Source organism: Euleptes europaea, chromosome 11, assembly GCF_029931775.1.
Source record: "Euleptes europaea isolate rEulEur1 chromosome 11, rEulEur1.hap1, whole genome shotgun sequence".
In the NCBI taxonomy this organism is placed as follows: Eukaryota; Metazoa; Chordata; class Lepidosauria; order Squamata; family Sphaerodactylidae; genus Euleptes; species Euleptes europaea.
This window is the reverse complement of record NC_079322.1, coordinates 22,763,741-22,770,503: the sequence shown is the minus strand read 5'-3', so window position 1 is coordinate 22,770,503 and position 6,763 is coordinate 22,763,741.

Here is a 6,763-nt window from a genome sequence, read left to right as displayed (position 1 = left end):
ACACTTTTACTTGCACCATCTCCCAGTGTGGTGAGAAGAGCTGCTGCTCATTGTTAGTCTTCTTCTGCAGCAGCTCCCTCATTGTGGAAAGTATTCCCCTTGGATGTGAGAAGCATGGCCATCCTTTCTTATTTTCTAAAGCACTGTGAAGTGGTACTTTTAAAGGGGGGGTATTGGTTGCTAGCGACCAGAGTCCGCTGGGCAGTGGTCTTGTGTAACGATGACATGGATTGTGCATTTTAGTCTGTTTACAGTTTTTGATGGATTGCTGTCTCTGGAAGCTAGCTTCTGCCCCCTCCAATAGTGGAGAATGTGAGGATTTTTAAACAAATAAAATACCAAAGAAATCGAACATGCTGCATTCAGCAATACCAAGCCTGGCAACACTGTTGTATGCTTCAACACTGTTGTATGCTTCAAGGCTGCTTATGTGGGGGCAGCCGTCAGGTGTGAACTGGTCCTTAACCTTAATTTATATTAAGCAGCAAAGAAACAATGTAATGTTCTGCAAATTCAAAGCCCTTTTCAAATGGCCGACCAGCAATATTTGTAGATCATGTTGTTAGTGTTGGCAACCTCCAGGTGGCGGCTGGAGATCTCCTGCTGTCACAACTGATCTCCAGTTCACAGAGATCAGTTCACCTGGAGAAAATGGCTGCTTTGGCAATTGGACTCTATGGCATTGAAGTCCCTCCCCTCCCCAAACCCCGCCCTCCTCAGGCTACGCCCCCAAAACCTGCCGCCAGTGGCGAAGAGGGACCTGGCAACCCTACCTGTTGTACATGACGTCCTTTTTGAACTCAACGTGAACTCTTCCTGGCAAAATGCCACGGGAGTTTGGGCCGTTTCATTCTCAACACCGTGCTTTAGAGCAAAGCTTCTTAAACTGTAGGTTGCGACCCCCTATGGGGTCACGTAACTGAATGTGGGGGTCGCGAAAAATTTGGCAACAGTAAATGGTTAAATTATATGTATACCAAAGAATTGTTTTAAAATAAATTTCTTTATGATTTATTATCAGTAAATGTTTGATTTCTATACCCCGATTGATTGATTGATTGATTGATTGATTGATTGATATACCTATTTTATATACCTATACACCCAGGGTCGTGTAAAAATCTATTGGGCAAAAAGGGGTCACGAGTGGAAAACGTTTAAGAAGCCCTGCTCTAGAGTAATTTTTCTGCATCAGAAGACAAGAGAAGCAAATATAAGTAAAAAGTAAAGGTAATCCCCTGTGCAAGCATCGGGTCATTACTGACCCATGGGGTGAAGTCACATCACGAAGTTTAGTAGGCACACTGTTTATGGGACGGTTTGCCATTGCCTTTCCCAGTCAACTACACTTTACCCCCAGCAACCTGGGTATGCATTTTACCGACCTTGGAAGGATGGATGGCTGAATCAACCTTGAGCCAGTTACCTGAAACCAACTTCCTTTGGGATCAAACTCCAGTCATGAGCAGAGCTTGGACTGCAGTAACAACTCCATAATTTAAGGGAGGGTACCCTGAACAGGTCTCTCTAGAACCTGGTTAAATTGAAGTATACAGAATTAACCTAGCTGAGCTGAAGGACAGCAATTTAAGGCAATTTAGTTCAATTTATTCCATTGGGGATTTGGATAGGGCTGTAAAAGTCAATAAATAGACTTCAGGTCTCCCCACTCTTCCCTTGTGGTTGATCTAGATAATTTTAGAAATTACCTCTCTGACTGGATAGATGGCATAGGGTTGCAAAGGCGCATAAATATATCCTCAGAGTTCCTCCGTGGTGGCTGAATGAACATTTATTTTGCTACCTTTTTTGTTGCTGGAAATGCAGCTTATTCTTTTTGGTGTACCTCTGAAAGACATGAGACTTATAGACAGGCTGGACATAAAAGGGGGAAATTATGGAGAGTCAGATATTGACTCCCAAGTATATGTAGATCCTCCAGATGTGTGCAGTTGCCATGTTGTCTGGACCAGGGCAATGCATGTATTATGCATGTGTGTACATATTTGTTGTGCACAACCTGACCACTGGATTTTTCAGGATTCTGGCTTGCATGTGCCAAAGCATGTATAGACAAGCAAAATATGTGTTGTTCCTGTTCAGACAACATGGCAATTGCACATATTGGGAGCATCATGTTGGGAATATGGTCCCAATATGTATGGTTGCCAGGCTCTGGGTACATGTGGACATATTGTCTGAAAAGGACTTCAGTCAAAAAAGACTAGTTCTCTAATACACGGATTTAGACTGCAAGAATATGAAGGTGCCTTATACTGTCAGACTAGTGGTCCATTTAAGTCCATATTGCCTGACTGAGACTCTCGGGGTCTCAGGCCAAGTAAGGGCTGTCCCCACACCTTCTTCGTGAGAGCCTTTCACTACAGGTGCCAGGGATTCAACCTAGGATCTTCAGCGTACAGCGCATGTGTTCTACCACTGTGCCGTGGTACCTCCAGATATGTGCAGTAGTATCTTGGTACAATAATTCAACAGAAATAAATGTCATAAGAGCAATGTCTGGCTGTACTGGGAACAGGACATTAAAGCCACATTGATTTTCCTGTTGAAATCAATGAGAATTAAACAAAAAGAGAGAAAAGAATTAAAGGCGTTGGACTGTGCCTTGTGGGTATCGACTCACAAAGTCAGCTGTAACCAAACTATAGAATCGGTCTTGGTTGTGACTAGTACGTCTGTTAATTATTTCAGCTAAAAGAAAACCTCAAACCTGTGTGATGTTACTCAGAGGAAATCTATAGGGCTATGTTCATTGAGCCTGACCATTTCCAGACATTATAATTGTGCATACTCCGAGGCCAGCAACCATGTGTGAATCCCCCAATAAGTGTGGTTGTTATGTTATCTGAAAGGGGCAATGAGTGGATTTGCAACTACGGTACAAGTGAAAAATGAGGGTTTCATGTGGTATGTAAATGGGTTGTATGTGTTGGAATATGGCAGTGTCTTGTGTACAAAGAAGAGGAATTCTGATCCTGCAGGAGGCAGCGAGCTCTAGCTAGACAGGACTGTAGGGGGAGTACCTTCTTTGTTAAAAGGGGCTTTTCCTTCTCTGTCTGCAGCTATTCTTAGGCTTTTCTGTTAGAGCAGTTGAAAATTCGCTCACCTAGTAAGGCAGCTAGGGTTATTTCTTCTCCCTCTATTAGGGTAGCCAACTCCGAGTGAGGAAATTCTAGGGGTGGAGCTTGGGGAAAGTGAGCTTTGGGGAGGGACTTCAGCTGAGTATAATGCCATAGATAGGGTTGCCAACCTCCAGGTACTAGCTGGAGGGCAGGGGTTTGGGGAGGGGATGGACTTCAATGGCACAGTGTCCAATTGCCAAAGTGGCCATTTTCTCCAGGTGAACTGATCTCTATTGGCTGGAGATCAGTTGTAATAGCAGGAGATCTCCAGCTAACACCTGGCGGTTGGCAACCCTACTCCCTGGGTTTTTCCAAATCTTCACGTTTTTCCTAAACCAAAGCTGGCCACCTTAAGTGTGAGGCCTTGTTCTGGCAGAAGGAGCCTTCATCTTGAATGTGAAGGCCTTTATTCACAGCAAATCTTGTGACCTCTTTTGCAAAAGTAGGGGAAATGTATATTGCATATGGATACTGAGCGGCAGACAGATTTATCACCCGCGTTCCTGTCTTCTGACACTGCTAGATACCTCGTTTTCCTGGCTGCTTGTCTCTCCCATTTGGAGATTGTTAGTCCTAAGAAAGCATTTTCCCTTGCTAGGTGTCAAGCACTCGCTTCTGCGTTTTTGGATGGGCTCCCAAATCTCCCAAAGGCAGACAGGCTATGTCCTTGCGGTTTTGGGGAGATTGAAATCATGGATCATGTTCCACTTCGTTGTCCTTTATATCAAGATATTCGTTCTAAGTTTATTCTTCCCTTCAGACTCAGATCACGCTCGTATGTTACTTATTGATAAAAAATCACTGTTTTTGGCATGCACTGTGAAGTTCTGTTCAGAAGTCTGTAATATTCGTCAATCATTGACGGTTTAATTTTTTAGCTATATATAGAATGTTTATTTATCATTCCATTTAACTTGTATTTCTCTTAAATTGTAAGCCAACTCATGTGTGGGAGTTAAGTTTTATTATTTATTTTGTGTGTGTGTATAGTGCCGTCAAGTCAAAGCCGACTTATGGCGACCCCATAGTGTTTTCAAGGCAAGAGATGTTGGGAGGTGGTTTGCCATTAAGAACATAAGAAAAGCCCTGCTGGATCAGACCAAGGCCCATCAAGTCCAGCAGTCTGTTCACACAGTGGCCCAACCAGGTGCCTCTAGGAAGCCCCCAAACAGCACCATCCTGCCTGTGTTCCACCGCACCTAAGATAATAGGCCTGCTCCTCTGATCCTGGAGAGAATAGGTATGCATCATGACTAGTATCCATTTTAACTAGTAGCCACGAATACTCCTTTCCTCCATGAACATGTCCACTCCCCTCTTAAAGCCTTCCAAGTTGGCAGCCATCACCACTTTTTGGGGCAGGGAGTTCTACAATTTAGCTATGCGTTGTGTGAAGAAATACTTCCTTTTATCTGTTTTGAATCTGTCACCCTCCAGCTTCAGCAGATGACCCCGTGTTCTAGTATTATGGGAGAGGGAGAAAAATTTCTCCCTGTCCACTCTCTCCAAACCATGCATAATTTTATAGACCTCTATCATGTCTCCCCTCAGCCACCTTCTTTCCAAGCTAAACAGCCCTAAGCATTGCCTGCCTCTGCGTCACAGCCCTGGTATTCCTTGATGGTCTCCCATTGAAAGACTTGCAGGGTCGAGGCTGAAAGTGTGCCACTGGCCCAAGGTCACCCAGCAAGTTTCCATGGCAGAGTGGGGTTCGAACTTGGGTTTCCCAGATCCTAGTCTGACACCTTAACCACTACACCACTCTGGCTCTCAATTATTTCTTTTACCAGTTTGGAATTTTGCTGTGATTGTCCTGGTCTACAACCGTATTAATAATAAGAAATTAAAAAGTATATTGCTCCGTAACATGTACAGGAAATTTCAGAACATTTTAACAAACCTTGTAGTATTGTCGAAGGCTTTCACGGTCAGAGTTCATTGGTTCCTTTAGGTTATCCGGGCTGTGTAACCGTGGTCTTGGAATTTTCTTTCCTGACGTTTCGCCAGCAACTGTGGCAGGCATCTTCAGAGTAGTAACACTGAAGGACAGTGTCTCTCAGTGTCAAGGGTGTAGGAAGAGTAATATATAGTCAGAAAGGGGTTGGGTTTGAGCTGAGTATTGTCCTGCAAAAGTATTGTCCTGTAAGTATCAAGATAATGTGCTAATGAGGGTATGGTATGTTAATATGGAACCATTGTATCCTGAAGTGATCTGTTAATGTGTGTAATCCAAAGCTAATCTGTATGGCTATTGTTGAATGTTGTCTTTGTCTGGAGGTTTTTCAGGGCAGGAAGCCAAGCCTTATTCATTCTTAAACTCTCCTCTTTTCTGTTAAAGTTGTGCTGATGTTTATGAATTTCAATGGCTTCTCTGTGCAATCTGACAAAATAGTTGGTAGAATTGTCCAGTCTTTCAGTGTCTTGGAATAAGACCCTGTGTCCTGTTTGTGTCAGTCCATGTTCAGCCACTGCTGATTTCTCAGGTTGGCCAAGTCTGCAGTATCTTTCATGTTCTTTTATCCTTGTTTGTATGCTGCGTTTTGTGGTCCCGATGTAAACTTCTCCACAGCTGCAAGGTATACGATATACTCCTGCAGAGGTGAGGGGGTCTGTTTTGTCTTTGGCTGATCGTAGCATTTGTTGTATTTTCTTGGTGGGTTTAAACACTGTTTGTAGGTTATGTTTTTTCAAAAGTTTCTCCATCCTATCAGTGACTCCTTTAATAAATGGCAAGAATACCTTTCCTATGGGAGACTGTTTTTCTTGAGTTTTCTGATTTTTGTTTGGTTTAATGGCCCTTCTGATTTCATTCTTGGAGTAGCCGTTTGCTAGCAGTGCGTGATTTAGATGATTAGTTTCTTCCTTGAGAAACTGTGGTTCACAGATCCGTCTTGCACGGTCCATTAATGTTTTGATTATTCCTCTTTTCTGTCGGGGGTGGTGGTTGGAGTTTTTGTGTAAGTAGCGATCTGTGTGAGTTGGTTTCCAGTAGACCTTGTGACCTAACTGAAGGTTTGTTTTACGGATGACAAGGGTATCAAGAAATGGGAGTTTACCCTCAATTTCCTTTTCCATGGTAAACTGAATGTTTGGATGGATATTATTAAGATGGTTTAGAAAGTCCATTAATTTTTCTTCACCATGGCTCCAAATGGTAAATGTATCATCTACGAACCTGAACCAGACTGTAGGTTTGTAAGGTGCTGATTCTAATGCTGTCTTTTCAAAATATTCCATGTAAAAGTTTGCTATTACTGGACTGAGTGGACTTCCCATAGCTACTCCATCAATCTGTTCATAAAATTCTTGATCCCATAGGAAATAACTTGTTGTCAAACAATGGTGAAATAAGGCTGTTATATCTTCTGGAAAAATCTGGTTAATCAATGAGATTGTGTCTTTTACTGGAACCTTGGTAAAGAGGGATACAACATCAAAACTGATTAATATATCCTTTGGATTGAGTCTTAACGGACTGATTTTGTTGATGAAGTGAGTTGAATCTTTGATGTAAGAAGTGGTTTTTCCAATGTGGTCCTGTAGGAGGGTGGTCAAATATTTAGCTAATTCATATGTTGGGGAACCAATGGCACTCACGATGGGTCGGAGTGGAACGGAAT